This window comes from Polypterus senegalus, chromosome 17 (genome assembly GCF_016835505.1).
Source record: "Polypterus senegalus isolate Bchr_013 chromosome 17, ASM1683550v1, whole genome shotgun sequence".
NCBI classification, from domain to species: domain Eukaryota; kingdom Metazoa; phylum Chordata; class Cladistia; order Polypteriformes; family Polypteridae; genus Polypterus; species Polypterus senegalus.
Genome location: NC_053170.1, coordinates 74,685,481 through 74,711,603, shown reverse-complemented (window position 1 = coordinate 74,711,603; position 26,123 = coordinate 74,685,481).

Sequence of the window (26,123 nt, the reverse complement as noted above, 5' to 3'; positions counted from 1 at the left end):
TGGCAGAATGTGTTGATAGCAAGAAAAGGCCAGACGTGTGAGTCTGAAATTCCAGTATACACACTTAACCCTTTTTCACATTCCAATAATGTTCAGCAGCCCAGGCCACTGTTTTATTTCCAGATGAACTTTGTCAGCACCTTCAGCTATCCCACTGAATTCAACATTTTTCGCTGTGTGCATTTATATTCTTGTTTTAGTGAGAAGTCAAGCAAAATGACACCTTTTATTGGTTAACTAAAACGATTACAATATGCAAGCTATCTTGTTTTATAAATGAATTGTATTTGTTTTATAGAACATAGATCAAGATTTTTTATGCTTAGGTTTATCTATGATATGTCATGGTCTTTTTAAAATAATTTGCTTTTTAAATCTTTGAACTTTTGTTAGACTCTACATGGAGAGGGGGTTTTAGTAACCTAATCTTAAAACTGCTGTGAATAATATTTTATGATCCTTTGTATTTTAAATTAACTTTTACAGGTTACTCATTTTGTCAGCTGAGGCACATTGCAAATGTGGGTGCTTTTCACCTGAACCCCTTTGAATCACATTATTTCCATGCTATTGGATTCCATTCAACTATTTGTGTGAATTCTAAAGGCAGCTGACAAATGCTTGTGCCAGAGTGAACCAGAGGGCATGGAGTCAGCCATTTTCAATTTTGCATTTGTAACTAATGTAAAAGAAACAATCAAATTTCATTGTCATTTTAGCGTTAGAATCTTTGGTTTGCTATAGCGGGGTCCCCAACCCCCGGCCGTCTGACAGCCGGCCCGCAAAAGAACTGCTGGCAACGGAGACTCACTTAGTGAAGGGCTACAGCAAAATGGCTGCCCCCTTCACTGAGGGCACTTTTCAGAACACTAGGCAGGCGAGGCTTTGCAGCGGTGCAGAGATAAGAGAGAGACCGAGGTGAAAGAGTATTACAACAAAGTATTTTTATGGTCCTGACAGTTTTCCCATATGACACAAGTCTATAGAAATCTCGTTACTACGATGTACAACCCTTTCAGTCTGGTTTCAGGGTGCAGCACAGCTGTGAAACTGTTCTGTTTTATGGGTAACCAAAGATTTGCTTATGGCAACAGACTCTGGACAAACCAGCATATTAATTCTGTTAGACCTCAGTGGAGCATTTGACACTGTCAGACATGACATTCTACTATCTAGAATGGAGAACATGCTGCGTATCTCTGGCACTGCCCTCCAGTGGTTCAAGTCCGATCTGACTGATAGGCAAGAGTTTGTTAGTCTTAGCAGCAGCAGATCCAGCTCAGCGTCAGTCACACAAGGAGTTCCTCAGGGCTCTGTCCTGGTCCTCTGCTTTTCTGTATTTATATGTTTCCCCTTGGACATATATTTTTTTGCTTTGGGTAGCTTTTGGGTTATCATTTTTATACAGATGATACTTAACTCTATTTCAATGTTAAAAGTGGAACTTCATCAGCACTTTCTCAGTTCACAACCTACCTCAGTGAAATTAATATCTGGATGGAGCAGAACTCTTTAAAATTAAATTGCAACAAAACTGAACTCCTGCAAATTGGGACTAAAGTGCAACTTAATAAAATGAGCTCCTTCCCAATCAATCTTGGCAGTGATCTCATCAGACCTGCCTCTACTGCAAAGAATCTTGGTGTCATTTTTGATTCCTCCCTTTCTTATTACATAAATCACATTAATCCTACTAAGAACCTACAAAGCCTTAAATAACTTTGCACCAAACTACATCAGTGACCTTCTCCATCACTATGTGCCTGTCCGCCCACTAAGGTCCTCTGATTCTGGCAATCTTGTTGTGCCCCACACTAATCTGCACTCCATGGGTGACAGGGCCTTCAGCTGTATAGCACCCAGACTCTGGAATGAACTACCGAAATTAATCAGGTCAGCTGACTCCATGAATTCTTTTAAAAAATAACTCAAAACTCATCTGTTCAGGAAGGCTTTTAGCTCTACTTGACTTTACTACCCTTCTTTCAGTTTAACTCAATGTCAAGATGCTCATGTAACCAATGTGTGTGTGCTAGACCATCAATTATGTTGTCTGTTAGGCTTTTTCTCTGAATTTACTGCCTTGTCTTAATCTTTCTTATTTATTTATGTGGTTTGTACAATGCTATATACTGTATATCCTGCCATTCTTTCTTAAATTTTGTGAATTGCCTTGAGAATGGGAAAGGCGCTATATAAATAAAATGTATTATTGTTTTTATTATTACATTCAGCAGATACTTTCATTACAACAAAGTGACCTTGAAATACCTGAATGAATCATTTATAGAGCCGTTAGTTCTGTAGTCGCAGCTCAGTTGTGCACATTTGCATAACGATCCCCAAACAGAAACATTGTAAAAAAAAATTTCTTTCTTCGAACTTTCCTTGTACTGTTTTTTGCTGTTAATGTTTTCTGTGGTCTTCAGTGATACCTTTTGCTTATTGCTCATCAACATTTGAAAAACATCCATTGGAATTTAAATCATTGTCACCCTACTATAGAAACGGCAGACATGAAAAAATGATAACAGTGTTAATGTTTGTGATGTGCAATCTGTTGGAATGACAAATGCAATGCATATGTCTGTGTTATATGCAAAAAAAGAAGAAAAATCTCGGGTTGCTACATTTGAAGAACTGACGCATTTATAGCCCACAAAAAAACTAATAGTCAATCTCTATCATAACATGAGGAATATATTGCATAAAAAAAGAATACAATCCCTTACATATGCCCCCCAACCCCCACCCTAAATAAACCTTATATGTGGTACTACAAATATATACATATATATACAATAACAATATTCCTTCCCCCAGTTCCCCTTCTAGAGATTGTAAATAAGTCCACAGTTCTGCCCCCCTGATGCCAGCAGGGGAAACAAGGAGTACTGTCAACTGTGGACTCCTAGCAGCAATCAAATCTTTGCCATGAAAGATATACAGTCAGTCTTGCACCATGATACAATACAGTAAGTCCTTCGAGATAGCTCACTCGAGTCCATAGGAAATAGCGGAATGTTCAATTCCCTGGTCAAAAAGAATTACTTCCACACTTCTGACAGGACTGCAGGAGCTCCTGGACTTCATCACATGGCCCATGCATTAGCTAATCTGTTTTTTTCCAATTTTTTTCCCCCTTGTCTTCTTTTTCTCTTCTCTCTTTAAACAGCGCGCTTGAAACCGGAAGTTCCACCTCTGGGGCACCGCTCTCAATCTCAGGATGTAAGAACGATCCTTACAACACCCGATCGACAGCAGAAAAACATACAGGTATTATATTTATGTGACAGCACTATAGTTGTATTTGAAGTGTAATTGTTTGTAGGATGCAAAGACATTATCTGCAGCCAAGGCCATAAGTTTTGAGAATGACACAAATATTAATTTTCACAAAGTCTGCTGAATCTTGAAAAATTAATGTTTGGAGTTTGTCAGAATTTATGGGTTTTTGTTTGTCCACCCACCTCTTAAGGATTGAACACAAGTTCTCAATGGGATTAAGTTCTGGGGAGTTTCCTGGCAATGGACTCAAAATTTCAATGTTTTGTTCCTCGAGCTACTTAGTTATCACTTTTGCCTTATGGCACCGTGCTCCGTAATATGCTGGAATAGGCATTCTTAGTCACCAAACTGTTCTTGGATGGTTGGGAGAAGTTGCTCTCGGAGGCTGTTTTGATACCATTCTTTATTCATTATTTGGATCTATGTAGTGCTGCTTGTTTGACTAGATATGTATGTTTAGATACAGTATATAAATATTTATTGGTTATCTACATCTGTGGAACCACTCTGAACCTGTCCTCAGTAAAGAGTTCTATATAGTTATATACTGAAAGTGTGGCAAGACTTATAGATGATCCTGAGGTTAATGGACAAAAATTGAAATAATTCAAAAACTTAATTTGGACTAATACACTAGTGTTAAGGTTTTGGAGATTGTTCTTCAAGTTACTCTTTTATCATTTAAGATTATTCAGTGTTCAGTTTCTTTTTGTATGTGTTTTTTGGCTGTTTAATTGATGATATTATTAAAGTCTAATTTGTTCCTCCTTTAACATAATGAATTATTACTCTCACTAATTGTGAAATGTGTTTTTGTTTCTTATATAATTGATGTAAGTCTTTCTTGTATTTAATAAATATGATTAATATTATTTGTCTTATTTATTTAGTGGTGTTAGTTTACAATTATTGGGTTTTGGTTTAAGGATATTGGCTAATTCTTGATGAATCTCAGGAATGGCTATCACATAGCTATTAAAGAACATAACCTTTTCAAAACCACCTAATCTTCAGAGAAACAAGTCCAAGTAAATGCAGAGGTTTGCACTGATAAATGATTGTTCCATTTGGATTTCATTTCACTGCTGCAACTTTCTAACATGACATCATTAGATAATTCAGCATTTGGAAGCCAGGAGCTCGAGCTTCATTCCAGGACCATGTGACTAAAATTTGTTCTATCAGTCTATCAGAACCAAATGGATTCCAAAATAACCATTATATATTGTCAGAAAAGAGAGAAAGAGAGAAATAAGTAAGAGCAGGACTAGGAGATAGGCAACACAAAAATGAAAACCAGGGCTGGCACAAGTCAAAAAATAAGGAAAGCAGAAAATCAGTATAACTGAGCCAAAATAATAACCAAAAATCAAATGACACCAGAAAACTGATTAGCCTAAAGAAGCCAGGAATGCACTAAATCACTGTAACTAGTTTGTTTAGTATCCATAATCTTGGACACATGCCATCAGTGTGATGCAGGGCTGACGTACTATTACAGAAATGTTCTCAGTGGATGCAACTTCTGGTAACTTGCCACTTGCAACATGCTGTCACATTTTAGCGCGACATGATAACACCTATAATAAAAAAAAGAAATTTCATTTTTATTTTTTTTATTGAAATTCTTTTTCCCACTTACTATAAATTTATTGTAGCACTGATTTTAGTGTATTAGTGAGCTACTGTATTTGTTGATTGACTTGTATCACAATTTGTGTATGGAAGAATGTGCTGCAGCTTCAATTTTCTTCTGTAGGTGTGTTTAGTATTTGTAACTGCGGCTAGTAGGAAAATAATATTAGGCACTCACATTTCTGGATTTATTTGTTTTTCTACTTTTTGCTGCCACTCTAGGGAGCAAGTAGTATAATTGTGCTTGCATGAAATGTGAAAGGTGACTCAAGGAGCAGTACAAATCTACAATCTTGAGCAACCAGGAAGAGCACGACACTGACTATTATACCATCATGCCTTGCACTTCCAGATGTCCCTACATACCAAATTCATAACAGCCATCAATAAATACTCCCCAAAATTGTGGTGCCTACAAAAAACAAAACGGTGTTGCAGGAGAACACAATTATTTTTTAACACCATTAATACTAACAAAAAATACAAAATTCATTCTATGGGGTTTAAACTCTCATTTTAGTTCAAAGCTCTATGAAAACTAAGAAAAAAATAAATTTAAACAATTGATTATAACAAAGTGATCCTGAAATGAAAACATATATAATATCAATATTGCACATGGAATTATTTCTAAGCCAAGAATTACCATAAATAAAAATGAACAAAAGTAGTACCTAATTCATGATATTACATGCCTATTTGCCAATGGTGTAACTGCATTAAGGGCACGTAGAGCACTGCCCACCTGTTCCTCAGCAAAATTGATAAACCCGCCTCAATAATTTAGCCTATTTTAAAATGTTTGTAACAAAGTAAATATAATCATCATAATCAACTTTTCCAATTTTAAATTTTATTCTCAATGTAATTTCTTATCTAGAAAAATATTTTGATTTGTAATATGTACAATTTTGTTTGTGCTTAGGACTGCTACTCTGGTTTCACCCTGTTTGAGCAGTTCCTTGGACCCTGTGGTGCTCTAGGCATACATTTGCTCATGTGTGCACATCTACTATCTGACCCTGACCCTGTTCCTCCTTAGGCTTTAATGGTTAGAGTCATTTTAAGCTACTCATTCATTGATTTTTTTTGTTTATGTTATTCGATTTAAATGGTGAGTGAGCATGCACATTCCATTATTTTGGAGTAGTCATCATCATTACAGAGCTTCTTTAATGTCAAAAGTTTCAATTTCAATTTTACATCAAGAATCAACAACAACACTGGACCTGCTCAAGGAAGGAACAATGGAGAGGATTAAAATGCTGTGACATTGTGAACAATGTTGCACATTCCCTCTTTGACACACCAACACTGAGCACTTTCAGACAACAAATTATTTATCAAAATGTGTCAAGAAACACTACTGGGTCTCTTTTATACCAACAGCAATGCATCTGCATAGTGCCTCACTGTGTGTGTGACTGTCAAGTCAGAAGTTTTCTTTCTTTTTAATTTTCTTTCTTTTTAGTCATTTTGGTGTGTGCTCAGGCCATAGTATAGTATACATCCGTCTATTTATGCATTTATTTATTGAAGACCTTATGTAAAAAGCCAGATTTCCCCTGAGGACAAATAGAGTTCTATCTATCTATCTACAGTGGTGCCTGAATGTTAGTTAACCCTTCAGAATTTTCCATATTCCTACACAAAAGTGACTTAACACATCATCAGATTTTCGCACAAGTCCTAAAAGTAGATATGGAGAACCAAGCTAAACAGTCAGTTAGTCATTGTCCAACCTGCTATATCCTAACACAGGGTCACAAGGGTCTGCTGTAGCCAATCCTAGCCAACACAGGGCGCAAGGCAGGAACAAACTCGGGCAGGGAGCCAGCCCACCACAGGGCACACACACACACCAAGCACACACTAGGGACAATTTAGGATCGCCAATGCACCTAACCTGCATGTCTTAGGACTGTGGGAGGAAATTGGAGTACCCAGAGGAAGCCCACGCAGACATGGGGAGAACTTGCATACTCCACACAGGGAGGACCCGGGAAGCAAACTCAGGTCTCCTTACTGCGAGGCAGCAGCGCTACCACTGTGCCTCCATGCTGCCCCCAAGCTAAACAAATGATACAAAAATATCATATCTGGTCATTTATTTATTGAGGAAAATCACAGAGTATTACATATCTGTGAGTGGCAAAACCAAGTGAGCCTAGTAGGTAATTTGTAGGTGAGATATGAGTCAGGTGTTGTCATTCAGTGACATGATTATCAATCAATCTGATGACAATCAGGTGTGAATGGGCACCCTGTTTATATTAAAAGAGCAGGGCTCTATGAAGGACTTCATCTTCAGACACATTTGTGTAGTTTCAATGTATCCTGTGTAGCAGTAGGGGGCGCTATCGCTCCCTTGAACCCTCAGGTACCACGCCAAACACCAGGTAAAAGTGCAATAATAATTATTTTTATTATAATAATTAAGTGCACCAAGCACCCTCCACTCTACACTATTCATAAATCAATCACAAATACAATAAACCAATCCTCCGACTCCCAGACACGTTGCCCTCCTACAACCCAGCTCAGCTCGCCATCTGGGAGCTCCCACAGTCCTTTTATATTCCCTGACCCGGAAGTGTTCCCAATCCCCAGTCCACGTGATCCTGTATCACTTCTGGGTCAGGTAAAGTTCTTTTCTTCATCATACGGAAGCCCGTCACGCTTCCTCTGACGAATTTCCGGGTTATAGGGCAAATAAGGCTCCCCAAGCCTCCATAGAGTGGCTCCTGGTGGCCCCCACGGTATCCAGCAGGGCTGTCCATAAAAACTACAATGTCCATGAGGCTCTGCTGGAATTCGAAAACCTTCCATGTCGCTGGGAGGGCTCCCTCTGGCGGCCTGGGGGTATTGGCCATGATACAAAGCCGGCCATGGACCACACCTACCACATACAAAGGACATTTTAGAGGACCTCAGAAAAAGAAGTGTTGATACTCATTGTCCTGGGAAATGCTACAAAAACATCTCTAAAGAGTTTGGACAGCACCAATGCACAGTCCGACAGATTGTGTACAACTGGAGGAATTTTAAGACTATTGTTACACTCCCCAGGAGTGGTTGACCAACAAAGATCTTTCCAAGGGCAAGGCGTGTGATTGTCTGTGTGGTCACAAAAGAACCAAGGGTAACTTCTAAGCAACTAAAAGCCTCTCTCATATTAGTTAATGTAAATATTCATGAGTCTACCATCACGAAAACAGTGAACAACACTGGTGTGCATGGCAGGGTTGCTAGGAGAATGCCACTGTTTTCCAGTAAAAACATTGCTTTCTGTCTACAGTTTGCTGAAGAGCATGTGGACAAGTACCAAAATAGAACTTTTTAGTTCAAATGAGAAGGGTTAGGTATGAAGAAAGAAAAACACTGCATTCCAGCATGAGAACCTCATCCCATCATGGTGACGGTAGCATCATGCCTGTTTTGATGCATTTGTGTCAGGACAGCTTGCCATTGTGGACTGGAAAATGAATTCTGAATTATATCAGCAAATTCTAAAAGAAAATGCCCGTTAACTACTTCAAGAGAAACTGGATCATGCAGCAAGGCAACAACCCTAAGTGTACAAGTCACTCTACCAAAGAGTGGCTGAAAAAGTACAAAATAAAGGTTTTGGAATGGCCAAGTGAACGTTCTGACCTTAACCCAATAGAAATGTTGTTGAAGGACCTGAAGCATGCAGTTCATTTGAGAAAACCCAGCAACATCCCTGAGTTGAGGCAATTCTATATGGAGGAAAGGGCTAAAATTCCTCCAAGATATTGAGCAGGACTGATCAAGACTTATCAGAAGCAGTTAGTTGCAGTTATTGCTGTAAAAGGAGGTAACACTAAATACTAAAAGCAAAGGTTCACATACTTTTGCCACTCACAGATTTGTGACATTGAATCATGATATTTTTGTCTCATTTGTTAAATTGTGTTCTCTTCATCTACTTTAAGAACAATTATGTAAATCTGATGAGGTTTTAGGTCTCATTTGCATTCCTACTTTCTGCATAGAGTTTGTACAGTAATAGTGATATTGTGATATCTTTTAACACTGTCATTTTGAAATCAAAATGTATAAGAAACTAATCTATAATAATAAAAGGCAAAGCCCTCACTGATTGACTGACTGACTGACTCATCACTAATTCTCCAACTTCCCGTGTAGGTAGAAGGCTGAAATTTGGCAGGCTCATTCCTTACAACTTACTTAGAAAAGTTGGGCAGGTTTCATTTCGAAATTCTACGCGTAACGGTCATAACTGAATCCTACTTACATACATATATACGGCCATAGCCTGCAGCTCGGACGCCGTGTGAGGCGGAGTTGTGTCCCCCATCACCACGCCTCCCACGTGGTTGGCTGCCTGCCTATATTGCGTTCCCCATACCCACGCCTCCCATGTAATTGAGTGCCTGCCCATATAAGGCCGTCTGTCTGCAGCAAACCAATAGACACGCTGCCGTTTCATGCCTAAGACGAATACGATATTCGTGAGATACAAGTTTAATGAGAAGACGCAGGGTATAAACAAGACTTTTGATCACTTTGTAATGGAGTTAAAATTGCTGGTGAAGTGCTGTGCTTATGAAAACGAAGATGAGATGGTCAAGGATAGACTAGTGTTTGGCACAAACTCAGCAAAAGTGCAGGAGAAACTTTTAAGTGCCGGGTCCAAGCTAACATTAAATAAAGCCGTGGACATCGCAAGATCGCACGAGATAGCACAAGCACAGCTGAGAACCTTCGATGCATGTACTCCGAGCGGCTCACATGAACTGACTGTGAACGCAGTACGCAGACAAAAAGCAAGAGCTCCAAAGAGCGCTGAACAAAAACACATTACACAATTTAGAAAGTAGCAAAAGAATATGAAGCATGTGATGCATACAAGCATATTCATAAGTGCAGCTTATATTCATAAGTGCATGCGGAAACAAAGCACACGGTAGAAAAAGTCAATGTCCAGCTAAAGGAAGACAGTGTAAAAAATGTGGTAAACTGAACCAATTCGCTAAAGTTTGCAGGACTGGGAAAGGTAAACCCGTGCATACAGTGCGTGATGTTTCAGATAAAGAGGAAGACAAGCTGTTTATTGATGCAGTAAGAAAGGAACAACCCTCTGACGCTGAACAAGCCTTTGTAGACATATCAATAGGAAAGCAAGTTGTAAAGCTTAAGTTTAAATTAAGTTCATAGACATGCTGACGCTAAATATTCGCAGGCAAATCCACAACTTAATACCAGGAATGCCTGTTAAACTTCCTAGATTCACGGGTACCGATTTGGGTAGTGAACACTTCGATGAATGTAACCTGTTATCTTTACAACGGTTGACAAACACAGAATGTAACTTGAACACAACACATCCTCCAAATACGAACCTGATTGAAAGAAATAATGATAATCAAATCCTTGATGACAGCAACACTCATAACAGTGACAAAACAATTACATTGACAATCATGTTACGTTATTTTTAAAATGTTTTCTTTTCTTTTTCATAACTTCTTTAACACACTACTTCTCTGCTGTGAAGAGCAGGTATTTTGCTAGTATATTAATAAATCTTCCCTTTGTGTGATTACTTTATTTATCTGACATTTTGTCATCATTGGTACTGGCCTAATGCACTGTGAAATGCAATGTCTCTCCCTCACTCCCCCATTCCTCAAGTTTACTGGAGGCACCATCATCTGCACTCACTTTCCCCAACTCCTTCAGTGGATCTAAGCCAGTATCTGTCCTGTGCTTTGCCAATGGCCACAGTTTTAAGCAGTGGAGTGGGTCTTGTAAGTTCTATTCTTTAAGTGCTTGTTTCTGCCTCACTCTCTCACTTACAAAAATACACCCTTATCACAGCTTCACAGGTTCTTGTGGTCCACCAGAATTTGCATTCCAAAAATTTGCAGTACCTACATTTTTAAAAACCTTTTCTTTTTATGTGTATTACGGCATGTTCAGCCTAGGCTGTCTTGCCAACATTATGAGTAGTTACACATGTCAGATGTTCCTGACTAATTTACTTCCTAACAACTGTGCTGAAACTGTAAATGAAATTAAACAAGTGGAAAGCTGGGTTGCCAGAATTAGTTTACATCATTTTGCTATTTCTGAAAATTACTTTAGTCTCTCCTGGCTTATGTTAATTTTTTAGCTAGCAGTTCCAATTCCAATACCAAAAGGGTGCTCATGACATGAACATTAAACCCTCACTGTGCACATCACCAATTCAGGGAGAAAGTGTTCATATTTTCTGATTCTGGGTCACCAGGAGCTGACAGCCTTGTGATTAATGATTTGCATTTCCGGCCATGTTAATTTCTTATGCCAATTCCTTACAAATTTGGCCACTGCTCCTGATTGCAATGTTTTTATGTTACAGAGTGCCCTGTTATTTTAAAATGTCAATAATGATCTTTTTAGAATTATATATTGATTATTTGATTAATCCTGACCTACAACATCATTCATTAATTTTTGAGGAGAACATTTAGAGATCAATTTAATTAAAAGTAAACAATTATCGATTTAACATTTTAGAAAACATGCCTAGTGTGGAAAATGCTTTATATATTAGACTGGCATGCTTACTTGTCCTGCCAGGAGTGTGCAGTTTATGACACAGGTAGACTCTTTTTATTTCATTAATTAGTTTAAATTCTGATTTTAAAATATTTTCATTATATATCACTTAGTCATTAAGAATGTTTTTTTTTTTTCTGGTAAAATGAACAGCCTGAAAAAAAATGAACTTCATTACATAAACGCATATATTACCAATGTGTACTTAAGCTTTTACGTAACATTAACATAGCTGGCAAGTTTGAATGCCATAGCTGAACAGATTATAAAATTGTTTAAAAAGTGTAAATTGCCAATGAAATATCTTAGATATTCAAAGTGATATAAGACTTAAAGAGAACATTGTCTTGAAGATTCTTGAACATGATGGAATGTTTGAAAAATACTGTGAGTCTCCAGTTTCTTTTGCCTGCACGCCCCCTAGTGACTACAAAAAGGCTATAATGATACTTTAGACAATATCTACATTTCTTAAAAAATATCACCATTGTTTTTATTCAGTTACTCATTAAATATTAAATTGGCCACAGTTTTGACTGTGTATGTTCACAATAAAGGACTGTATACAGTATGTGTTCCTTCGATAACAGAATCCAATTCAACTTGCCTTAAAATAGAGCATTTAGAAACAATTCAAAAAATAGATAGCCAAGGTACATGATGAATAGGTCTACTGTGAATCTCAGATTCTTGAAACTGACCATAACAATAAAGTTAGACTTTGGGAAGATTTATTTAGCACTGCTGTATACTGTAGGAGTGCAAGTGTGTTTGTAAAATACAAGGTAAAGCTTGTGTAAGTAAACAAGTAAGCACAGCTAAGAATGGCAATACATATATTTTTTCATTGTTAAACTTTCTTTTTTTCACTGTGCTATATTTAGTATTCAAAGGAATTTAGCATTTCACATATGGATTTGTTCATTCATCCAGTTTATAATGTTGAATAGGGTCCTATCCCACCAACGGTAAAGAGTTTAAACCCTACTGAATTTGCATTGTTTGAGAATTTTCCTGAACTTGGTGAAATGCCTTGAAGTCAATGGGGAAGGAGAAACCAAACTAGTTTTGAGTGAATTATATTGGTGCAATAGTCTTTTAAGTGCTTTTAAAGGCTACAGAAATGTCTGCCCACTATGCTTGACCAACTATCATGGCAAAAAATATGATCCGACCTGTGAGGCAGCAGTAACAACTACTGTGCCTCCCTGAGATAAAATGGATAAAATTAGATATCAGAAGCGTAAAGTTTCTTGTAGAAGCATAAATTCACTAAGTCTTATCCTTCAGAGATTTGATAACATGTTGTTTTGTCTTGGTAGAGTAATATATTGCTCTACTTTCCCCTTTTGTATTATTAATAAGTAGCCTTTGTCAGAATGCCTCAAGTCTCCCACATTTACCACTGTTTATAAGGTATTATAGTACAGTGGAACCTCTAGATATGATCACCTCTGTATACGAGAAATTCAAGATAAGAGGAAAGTATGAGCGAAAAATTCGGATCTAAATACGAGCATTGGCTCGCGTAACGAGCCACGAGCCAGGCTGTGGTTATGCGTGATGCGTTTCCCAATCCGCCTCAACTCGGGGATTCACCCAAGCTGACGCTGCCAGCCCATCAGCTCACTGAGTGGTCCTTGTTCTCCCGTAGCGTGAGGATCTGCGCGTTTGTACGCTTGTGATTTCATTGTTTTGCTGTAGCAGTTCGCCGTATAAGCGTATCCAAAAATATTGTGGACATGCAGATGGAGAATAGGAGACGATTGCCCTCAAGAGGAGTACTAGGGTGTTGTATCGTGTTAGCCATTATGAATGTAGAGAAAAGCCAAGCAAAATGACACCTTTTATTGACTAACTAAAAAGATTACAATATGCAAGCTTTGATTACATCTTGCCTGAAGAAGGGGCCTGAGTTGCCTCGACAGCTTGCATATTGTAATCTTTTTAGTTAGTCAATAAAAGGTGTCATTTTGCTTGGCTTTTCTCTACCCTCAAGAGGAGAGAGAGAGAGGCGCGTGAGTGAGCGAGCAAGGGAGATAAGGAGAGAGAGAGGCGCGCGAGCGAGCAAGAGAGATAAGGAGCGAGAGAGAGAGGCGCGCGGGTGAGCGAGCAAGAGAGATAAGAAGAGGGAGACACGCACGAGAGAGAAAAATCATCAGCTCAGTTATGATCACATGACGCTCAGCAGACAAAGTGTATCCACACTTATTTATCAGTGTTATTTGTTAGGAAAATTGATTTTTATGTTGATATTTTTGGTGGTGCGGAACGGATTAACTGGATTTCCATTATTTTCAATGGGGAAGTTTTGTTCTAGATACAAGAAATTCGTTATACAAGCTCAGTGCTGGAACGAATTAAACTCGTATCTAGAGGTTCCACTGTATATAACTTCTCTCCACCTTCCCTCCTACATCTATAACCTCAGAAACTTTGGTCTAGTAAAAGACAAGCAGGAGTTAAGTTACAATTTAAACAATGTACTGTATTATTGATAATATTCATAAATAATAACAATAATATTCATAAATAATAACAATATGCAAAATAAATTTGAATATTGGCAACCATACAACCTGATTAAATGGTGATGTGTAGTTTCAGGCATCACACAGACTTGTTTGTTACTTAATGTCTCTAGTTAAGGCATCATTTGTGGTCAACTTTCTTCAGAACAGGCTGCATGCCTGTTTCAATATGGCTGCCGAGCTGTGCTCTCCATTGTGTTGTTCTTGTCAATTCATGCATCAGTTTGGTAAGAGAGCGTGATGCTCCTTCATCAGATGTTAGTAAGAGAAAGAGAGAGTGTGAGGGAGTGAGCAAATTTAAAGATGTTCTGTCCAACCCCTAGAGTCAATATGACATCATGGTAGTTAAAGGCTTCTGATACAAGCCAATTCCAAACAACCATACTTCAGACCAATGGGGGAATAGAACATCTTAACACCTGCCACGCCACAAGACCATATGTTGAGGTAAAGCTTGGCAGTTAGGCAACCTGGCTTTGTGTGGGGGATGAGAGAGAGATTCTAGCAGAGAAACATTTGTTTCAAGCACTTCCCCCAACTCTGTTGTAAAATTCACTTTCCTGACTTAGTTTTGCCTAAATTACAAATAAAGACAAAACTATTTATCAATTTATATGCAAAATCTCACAACACATGTACTCCTCTCTCTTGAACTGAAATGTAACATTTCTTTTGTTTGTATCAACTGCACAGCACTCTGGGTAATGTTATTAAAGAGGAAGGCTTATGTTTTACATACTGGTCATATACGAATCCGTACAAAAAGATATTACTTTTAACAGTGTGAAGGGAACAAAACCACAAGAGAGCAGATTAAGGGTTGGGGATCCATCCCCATATACTGTAGGATGCTCAGGCAATGAAAATAGCACTGAACTATTGGTCTATTGCCTTAAGATTGCACAAGACATTGAACAGTTGACAGAGGGAGTTTATATGGAGTCAGAGCCGGAAGAATTACAGAGACAGAAGAAATGAGGATGACATAATCAGAGTGAGATGGAGGTGAGGACATTGGTGAGGGACAGGAAATTAAGTCATCATGGAGGGACAGTAAGTTGAGATGGATGGAAGATGAAAGTGGAGTTGTTTCTTTTGTTGGGAGCTCATTTCAGAAAATTAACTCACGCCAAGTCGGACCTTGGATCTTAAGATTTTCTGCTAAGGAAGAGAGAAAGGCATTAATAAGCTGTCCCATACTCCCATTCCACGTCTTTTTGCGCTCTGTTGGGCCCATTGGCTACCCCCTAATCGCGCGAGTGTGACAACACAAATACATCAACACATTTCCAGTTCTCTTGTACATTCACATTTTGTGTTTAAAAATATTTTCATGTTTTCATTAATTTTTAGCCCATTGTGAGGATCAGTATTATATATTCACAGGGTTGTCCTATTCAACATTGTCAAGCTGGCATCACAAAGCTCAAAAGTTATACAAAGTAATTTGTTAATGCGAGCCAGGGGCAAGGTGAATTTCAAGGAAAATATTTTGTGAACAAGGTCACTGGTGATCACAGAATGTACGCTGTAAAAAAAGGTTAGGTGAATTTTGTCAATCAACACTACCCAGCTGCATAAGCCATGAAGTGTGAATAATCCTTGGGTGCAGCAGGAGTCCATTACAAACCACATTAACACATGCCAACTGGCCCAATTTAGAGTTGTAGATTACCCAAACTAAAACATGGTTTTGCTGTGTTAAGTACCTGAAGAGAAGCTCACAAAAACATGGGGAGAATGTCTCCTGATTTGCGCTCAAAACTCTGGAGCTGTAGAGCAGCAGGATTAATCATTGCATAACGGTGACACCCATTTTCAAAAAATATAAAATAGGCAATATAGGTTTGTTTTACTGTAGAATTATATAATTCTACATAGCAACATAATATAAATGTAACAAAAATTGCTTTGTACAGTTCAGCATTAGAATCAATCAATCAATCAATCAACATTTATTTAGAATCAGTGCTTTTCTTAATTCACTTGGCCTGACATGATTCTTTATTGAGATATATGAGTCAGTAGTTGTGGTTTTGGTTTTTAAGACCGTCTGTGTTAATCTTTTAAAGGAAACATTCACGTTAATTCAACAAATTGTACTATATGTGCATTCTTGCATGTAGGTCCCCTTAATCTTGCACATTAAACTTTAGACAAAACTGACCATGACACAAGTTCAAAAGACCTTTTTTGTAAAAGAAATACCTTCCAAATATATTTCTTCCACCATAACACAAGAACAAATATAATTCATTCTGTCCCATTCCTTTCTCTCCTCTCGATGAACTTTGTCCTACTTTTCTCCCAAATCAGACTTATCTGAGTTAAGCAGAGTGGCATCTGTCATGCCAGACCTAGGAGTGCCATGACACTGCACCCAGGAAACCATTCTGGGTCAGATTGAACTTCCATAAAACAAGGAATGCTATCCTGGCAGCCCATTCTGGCAATACCCAGGAACCTCATGCATGTGTCCATACCAGAATCATACCAAAGATACACTGTTCATCTATTATCACTGCCTTCCATCTAAAGCAGGGAAAAGCATCCATCCCATCCATGTTGACCTTCCATGGTGGCCTCCTGCCCAAGACAGTGAGAAGGGATGTTAATACATCCATGTTTTTCATCACTGCATGTTGCTTAATACCTAGTGTATTTCATTACACAAAATGCAAATTGTATTCTGCGTTCATTTATTAAATTTGTATTTTTTGATTTTTTATGATTTGGTATACTTCATTAATTCCTAAGGGGAAATTGTCTTATTGCATGATCTTTGAAGGTCAGAGTACCATTTTTAGCCATTGTACAGCATTCCAGGAGCAATTTTCAGGTTATGGATCTTTCTCAAGAGTAGTTTATATTACACTAGCATCTATGGATTATAAGGATTTGCATAAGTTTATATTTTTCCTGAACATATCAAGTGTTTTTTTTTTATTTTATTTTATTAATTTTATTGAAATCCATACATAGCAATCAAGTTTTTACAAAAAGAAGAATTATGTTAAGAACAGATCGATCCCCACCCCTGAGAGAGAGAGAGCAAGCCAAACTGCGTAAAATTTAAGGCTTGTAAACATACCTAGATTAATAAATTCTCTGTGCTTTATAAAGTTATTTTAAAATATTACTGATTAGATCCTGCCATGTTTTGAAAAAAGTCTGTACGGATCCTCTAACTGAGTATTTGATTTTTTCCAATTTCAAATAATATAACACATCGGTTTCCCACTGACTTAAAAGAGGAGAGTTTAAGTTCTTCCAGTTTATCAGAATAAGTCTGCGTGCCAAGAGTGTAGTGAATGCAATCACAATTTGTTTGTCCTTCTCCACTTTAAGCCCCTCTGGAAGAACCCCAAACACAGCTGTTAATGGGTTAGGAGGGATTGTGAGTCCAAGGCTGTCTGAGAGGTAATTAAAAATTTTTGTCCAGAATAATGTTAATTTGGTGCAGGCGCAGAACATGTGACCCAGTGAGGCTGGGGCTTGGTTGCAACGTTCGCAGGTTGGATCATGCCCTGGAAACATTTTGGAGAGTTTTAGTCGAGACAGATGTGCTCGATATATAATTTTGAGTTGTATAATTGTATGTTTTGCGCATATGGAGCTCGAATGAATTCTATGCATTGCTACTTTCCACTCCTTTTCTGATATATTAATTGAGAGATCTTTTTCCCAGTGTCCTCTTAGATCTTTGAAAGGAAGGGATTGTAAAATGATTTTATATATTGTAGAGATGGAGTCTAATTCCTTGAGATTGAGCAATATTTTTTTCAGCGTGGATGAGGGTGCAAGATGAGGAAAATCTGGAAGGTTCTGTTTAACAAAGTTCCTGATTTGAAGATAGTGAAAGAAATGTGTAGCTGGAATGTTAAATTTGGAATGTAATTGTTCATAGGATGCAAAGACGTTGTCTATATAAAGATCTCTAAGGAAGTTAATCCCAAATTTTTTCCAGATATTAAAAACTGTTTATTCTGTACACCTCTGACTATAAATATTTGCAGAAATTCTCAGATAATTCCGTACTTGCGTGGTGTATTAATAAAGGGGATGAGACAGAGAATAGGAATCAGGTGGAGAACTTTGTTTTTTGGTGCAAAGAGAATTGTCTGCATCTTAACAACAGCAAAAACAAGGAACTGGTTATTGACTTTTGCCAAACTGGATGTAGAGGTGGTGTGCTCATATAAGTACTTGGGGGTCCACATAACAGACAGGTTAAACTGGTCATGGAATACAGAGTAACTATATAAGAAAGGACAGAGCAGGTAGGCTCTTTTTTCTTAGAAGACTGTGTTCCTTTAATGTGGGAGGTGATCTTCAAATCTTCTATAACTCTGTGATGGTTAATGCAGTTTTGTATACTGTGGTGAAGAGAGGCCTTATGAATCTACAAGCTAATTAAAAGGGCAGGCTCAGATATGGAATGACAATGGAGATAGTACAGAAGGGGGGAATTAAAACAAAACTGAGTGCCATTATGAACACTTAATATTTTCAGCCAGCGAATTACTCAACAGAAGTGTGTCAGGAAATGCTACTTGAACTCCTTTATACCAACAGCAATATATCTGCATAATGCCTCACTGTGACTGTGACTGGTAAGTCAGATGTTTCTTTTTAAATTTTCTTCCTTTTTAGTCATTCTGGTGTGTATTTGGACCATAGTGTGTGTATGTATATATATATATATATATATATATATATATATATATATATATATATATATATATACAGTATATATATATTGTCATGCTTGGGTCACAGATTTGCACAGAGACACAGAAGGTCGTAGAAAAAAAGAAGGATTTTTATTCAGACACCGCAAACACATGAGCTTAAACGTGCTCCATGACAAGTCAGAGATGACAGTTCCGCTAGGAGCAGAGAGAGATAAAAGCAAACAATTAATTCCAAAACTGACAGGCGCATGCAAGGCTTATAAGTCGGCGGAGTACTGCGAGGCTTGTATTACGCGTTATAGTGCAAGGATAAGGAGCAATGTGAGGGTAGTCAGTGTTTCAGGGTTTGTGGTTTTCCCAGGGGCGTCTGTCTCTATTTGGGGTGCGATCAGCCCTCCAGCTCACAATATATATATATATATATATATATATATATATATATATATATATATATATATATATATATATATATATATATATATATATATATATATATATAGGTATATTGTGGCACGCGGCTGGGGGTAGTACCCAGCTGGGACGCCCAGGAGTACCGGAGGAGGGCTTGCACCTCTTCCAGACCACGAGGGGGCGACCGCCCTGATTGCTTTGGGGACCACGGAGAGAGAGCATTGAAGCTCAGCCCTGTGGGGGCCCGTGGTCACCGCCAGGGGGCGTCCCAATGCCTACAGAGCCCTGGACCTCAGCACTTCCGCCACACCCGGAAGTGCCGGTGGAAGATTGCCGGGAAGCACCTGGAGCGCATCTATAAAAGGGGCTACCTCCCTACATTCAAGGCTGGAGTCGGGTGAGGAGAAGAACAGAGCTTGAAGGAGAGAAGTGGAGGCGGCCTGAAGAGAAAGAGGCATAATATGAGGCCTGGACTTTGGGGGAGTCTTGGGGGGTTTTGTATGTGCACTTATTGTACATAGAACTGTAAAATAAACGTGTGGTGGTGTTTAAAAACATGTCTACCTGTCTGTGTCCGGGGCTCGTTCCACTATATATATATATATATATACAAAGTTTTCTATGATATTGTTTATCTTGATTTTCCAAAAGCATTTTATAACATCCCACATAACAGGCTGGATATCAAACTAAAGGAATTAAGAGTTTATTGTGTAATGTGAAGATAAGTACAACATTAGTTAAAACGCCAGATCTAAATTGTTGTGCTATGAGGAACCCTATCAGAATTGGGCAATATTAAGTGTGATGTCCATCAGGAGTTAGTTCAAGGTCTGTCATAATTTTTAATATATATAAACAATCTGGATAGGAATATAAATGACATGCTGGTTATGTTTGCAGATGATACCAAGCTATATGACATGGTAGATAGACTAGAATTAGATCAAACTATTACAGATGGACTTGAAGACAATAGGGATTTGGACAGAATACAAATTTGGGAGTATTTGTGGATGACGAAATTTAATGTAAATAAGTGTAATGTGTTACGCATAGTAAGTTGAAATGTTAGAAATGAGTACAAATTACAAGGTCTACAATCTGAAAGTATCCATTATGAAAATGACTTAAGAGTCGTATTGGACTAATCACTATCAACATCCAGACAGTGCACAGAAGCCATTAAGAAGGTGTCATAAATGAATAGACATGGAGCCACAAAAAGGTTTGGGGCAGCTACCCGTCTAATTTTTTCTGGCTGCAAAATTGTTGAAAGTAGAATGTCGGTTTGAATCCAGAACAGAACTGAATTGCTGAGGTAAAGATGGCGGTAAAGATGGAACCAGAAGTGGAGTCACTGGAGTCAGAAACAGAAATGGTATCATTGAGGCCAGAACTGGAAGTGGAGTCATCGAGGCTGGAGTCGGAAGTGATGTCATCTGGACATCAGGCGGAATTTCCCGTAAGTGGTGTGCAGTGGATAGAGAGAAAGGATCAATAAACTTCACCACCCGCTGGTCTGGCATAAACTTGTGCTCATTCGGGCCCTTTAGCTACCTCTCATATCCATGTGTGTGACAGAGGCTAACAGAATATTAGATTATATAGCATGATCTGTAGAGTTAATAATAAAGAACTGCATGCTTACATACTGGAGTAGTCCATACTACATAATAACCATACCAAAACTAGAAATACTCCAAACAACAGTGACTAGGGGTATTCCAAGACTGCAGCATATGAGCTACTAGCAAAATACCCGCACTTCGCAGCGGAGAAGTATTGTGTTAAAGAAGTAATGAAAAAGAAAAGGAAATATTTTAATAATAACATAACATGATTGACAATGTAAATGTGTTGTCATTGTCATGAGTGTTGCTGGCATATATATCTATACTAATAAAAGGCAAAGCCCTCACTCACTCACTCACTCACTCACTCACTCACTGACTCACTGACTCACTGACTGACTCATCACTAATTCTCCAACTTCCCGTGTGGGTGGAAGGCTGAAATTTGGCAGGTTCATTCCTTACAGCTTCCTTACAAAAGTTGGGCAGGTTTTATATCGAAATTCTACGCGTAATGGTCATAACTGGAAGCAGTTTTTCTCCATTTACTGTAATGGAGATGAGCTTCAACGCCGTGGGGGCGGAGTTTCGTGTGACATCATCACGCCTCTCACGTAATCACGCAGTACATAGAAAACCAGGAAGAGCTCAAAAAAGCGCTTAAGAAAACATGCATTATATAATTGAGAAGGCAGCGAAACAATAAGAAGCGAGCGAGTGACATATACAACCATATTCATGAGTTCTGCTACTTCGGAAACAAAGCACGATGTAAACCTACACTTTAAATTAAGTTCATAGACAGGCTGCGCTGGCGTTTGTAATTTAGTGCCTGCCCATATAAGGCCGTCCGTCAGCGGCAATCCAATAGCAAACTGCCACGGGTAAATATTCACGGGTGAAGGACTGTGCTTATGGAGAGGAAGATGAGATGGTCAGGGTGGTGTTTGACACAAACTCAGCGAAACTGCGAGAGAAAGTTTTAAGTGCCAGGACTAAGGTAACATTAAATACAGCCACGGACATAGCACGAGATGGCACCAGCACAGCTGGGAACCTTCGATGCATGTACACCGAGCGGCTCACGTGAACTGACGCGTGCACAGATAAAAGCAACAGTTCCAAAGAGTGCTGAACAAAACCGAATTACACAATTGAAAAGGCAGCAAAAATATGAAGCGCCTGATAAGCATATTCATAAATCCAGCTACTGCGGAAACAAAGCACACGGTGGAAAAGTCAATGTCCCGCTAAAGGAAGACAGTGTAAAAAACCCGTGCATGCAGTGTGTCAGGTCTCAGATAAAGAAGAAGACGAGCTGTTTATTGATGCAGTAAGAAACGAATCGATGAATGAAACCTGTCATCTTTACAACGATTGACAAACACGGAATGTAACTTGAACACAACACATCCTACAAATACGAACCTGATTGAAAGAAATAATGATAATCAAATCCTTGATGACAGCAACACTCAGTAACACTCACAAAACAAATACTGTATATTGACAGTCATGTTACGTTATTTTTAAAATGTTCCCTTTTCTTTTCTACCTTTTTAACACACTACTTCTCGCTGCATACGCGGGTATATATATATATGTATATATATATATCCCGCTCTACATACTCGAATAATGGATACTTTATTCGCCATCAATGATTGTTTTGGTAAAGCCATACTCAGTGTATTCATTAGATGAACGGTAAAAAAGTAAGAGCAAGGGAGGATGACTCATTGAGGCATGCAGGCTGTAGTCTTGCGTCAACTCTATCTGAATTGCGATCACATTTGAAAAACATATCTTTTCAAGTTCTATTTAGTCCATATGTGTCAAACTCAAGGGCATACCACATCCGCCCGGCGTGTAATTATATCCGCCCGAGATCATTTTATATACTGTATTATTGTTATTTAAGCCCGGGTATATGAAGCGCTGGTAACACAATAAACTACAGATCCCATAATGCAGCGCTTCAGCTGCCTTGCATCAGGGTAACCTGAATGCAATTCAGAAGATACAGAAAACAGCATAATTAAATAAGAATCTGACACTTCAGCGGACGTTTTAACCCGTGCACAATCACAAAGTGATTTCAAGTGAAGCTGCTTTTATGGGAGACACAAATGCACCAGTTCACCTTGCCCCACTTTCCCTGTTGCCAAGTACTGTTAAACCAAGTCGTCACTATGGTGTTCCCAAATACGCACTTTGCTGATAAACTGAGCGCACTGCGCACTGAGTTTGCACGGCGCTTTGGTGACTTTGATGAACAAAAAAAGTCCGTCTACATGCGGCTCAAACCTTGTGCATGTTTGGTAGCACATATCTGTGTGAGAAGCTCTTCTCAGTGATAAAGACTAACAAAACAGCACACAGGAGTCGCCTCACTGATGAGCACCTGCAATCCATCCTGAGAATCTCCACAACACAGAACCTCACAGCAAACAGAAACGAACCTGTGGCCAAAAAAAGATGCCAGGCGTCCAGCTCTAAAATGACATATGAGTAAAGACAACTGAATGATTTGATTTGTTATTGCACGTAAGAGCGGGAGTCAACCGTTTTAACAAACAGCGTATTGCACTGATACGAAATAGCTGTGTGTGTATACTGTATATGTAGATATGTATGTATATGTATATATATGTTTATATATGTGTGTGTGTATATATGTATATATATATATATATATGTATTTGTGTGTATATATGTGTATGTATGTATATGTGTGTGTATATATGTAGATATATATGTATGTATATATGTGTATATGTATAGATATGTATATATATATATGTTTATGTGTGTGTGTGTAAATATATATATATGACAACAACACTCATCACTCACAAAACAGTGACAAAACAATTACATTGACAATCAGGTTACGTTATTTTCAAAATGTTTCCTTTTCTTTTCATTGCTTCTTTAACACACTACTTCTCCGCTGCGAAGCGCGGGTATTTTGCTAGTATATATATATATATAGATATACACACACACATATATAAACATATATATATACACACATACACATATACTGTATATAGATACATATATACACATATATACACACAGACACACACATATATATATATATATACATATATATGCATATACATATCTACATATATATATACACATATATGTATACATATATATATACTTGTATATATATATATTATATATATATATATATATATATATATATATATATATATATATATATATATATATATATATATATATTAGGGGTGGGACTCGTTTAAAAAAATTAATTTAATTAATTAGAGGCTGTGTAATTAATTAATCTTCATTAATCGAATGTAAGCACACATGAAAATTTGCCCCAAATTGCAAATGTTATTTTTTAATTTAAAAGGGTTTTAGTGGGCGACAGAATCAAATAATAGACATGGACAGGAATATTGTAAACTCAAGCTGTTTTAATTTCTGAAAAAAAAAATGCATTTAAACTGCATTTCATTTCAAAACAGAAACCAAAATATGATCCCTGGCTAAAATTGGGCAGACTTAAAAAAGTGGTATTTTAAGTACTTTAAGTACATTTTCAGAATGGTATTGTCTTTAAATAATAATAACAAAAATTTCAACATTAAAGTGCAGTTTTTATTCTTAAAAAAATAAGGCAGAAACATAAAAGGTAATTTGACCAGCCTCGCCTTTAAACTGTGAGTAACCTTAGCCAAAATTATTTTGTACATTAGAGCTAAAACAGTGTGAACATTGAACATTTTGTAATTAGATGTAATTAGAATTACTAAGGGTCACTGAAGTCCAATGATCCCCAGTAAGAGCCACAAAGTCCGCTTTCTGTAATGCATCAAATTTTGCTTGCTTTTCAATGTCATAAAGCTGTTGAATTTTACTTGAAATACGCTAACTGTAGCACATTTTCTAACCCCCTATCTTCCACCACTGTTAGTGGTCTACAGTGCAAAGCAATGTATTTTGCGAGAGAATTTGTAAGTTTGACTTACTAATTTTGGTCCTGAAGCCAGTCATTTCATGAGGTTTGGGCTGCTGACACCTTTTGTTGGTACTCGAACCCGTACTGCTAGTGGTAACAGCATACACAGTTTCTGTGCTCGCTGTAACATGTTTTGCATTTAGATGGAACCATAAGGTTGAAGTGCCTCGGTGGTATGCAAACTCATTTTTGCACAGTTTGCACCAAACCACTCTTATCAAGGCTTTCGTCGGGTAGTCTTTTGAAATGAAATTTGCCTCCGATCAGTGCTAGCAACGCGCTTTCTTCCTACTCATACATTGTTATAGCACTGATGTGTGCATCAATGTAATCGATGTACCAGGAAATAATGAATCGACAAAAGTTACCCTTTGCTTGGAATGCAAAGTGTGATTAAATGCGTTATTTTTTAACGTGTTACGGAGTACATGCATCGAAGCTTCTCAGCTTTGCGTGTGCTAAGAAAAGGAAACATTTTAAAAATAACGTAACATGATTGTCAATGTAATAGTTTTGTGACAATTATGACTGTTGCTGTCATCAAGGATTTCATTATTATTATTTCTTTCAATCAGGTTCGTATTTGGACAGTGTGCACAAAACCACGCTTTTATCAAGGCTTCCGTCGGGTAGTCTTTTGAAATGAAATTTCCCTCCGAGCAGTCCTAGAAACGCGCTTTTTTCCAACTCTTACATTGTTGTAGCTCTGATGTGTGCATCAATGTAATTGATGTACCAGGAAATCATGCATTGACAAAAGTTACCCTTTGCTTGAAATGCAAAGTGTATTTAAATGCGTTATTTTTTTAACGCGTTATGGAGTACATGCATCGAAGCTTCTCATCTGTGCTTGTGCTAAGAAAAGGAAACATTTTAAAAATAACGTAACATGATTGTCAATGTAATAGTCTTGTGACCGTTATGAGTGTTGCTGTCATCAAGGATTTGATTAGCATTATTTCTTTCAATCAGGTTCGTATTTGGAGGATGTGTTGTGTTCAAGTTTTTTCCGTGTTTGTCAACCGTTGTAAAGATAACAGATTTCATTCATCGAAGTGTTCACCACCCAAATCGGAACTCGCGAATGTAAGATGTTCAACAGGCATTCCCGGTAGTAAGTTGTGGAAATTGCCTGTGAATATTTAGCGGTAGTGTGTGTATGAACTTAATTTAATCTTTTCCAGTCCTGCAAAGTCAGTTGACGCGAGCCGCTCGGAGTACATGCATCGAAGCTTCTCAGCTGTACTCGTGCGATCTCGTGATGTCCACGACTTTATTTAATGTTAGCTAAGACCCGGCACTTCAAAGTTTCTTGCTACAGCAATTTTAACTCCACAACAAAGTGATCCAAAGTCTCATTTATACCTTGTATCTTCTCATTAAACTTGTATCTCGCGAATACCAT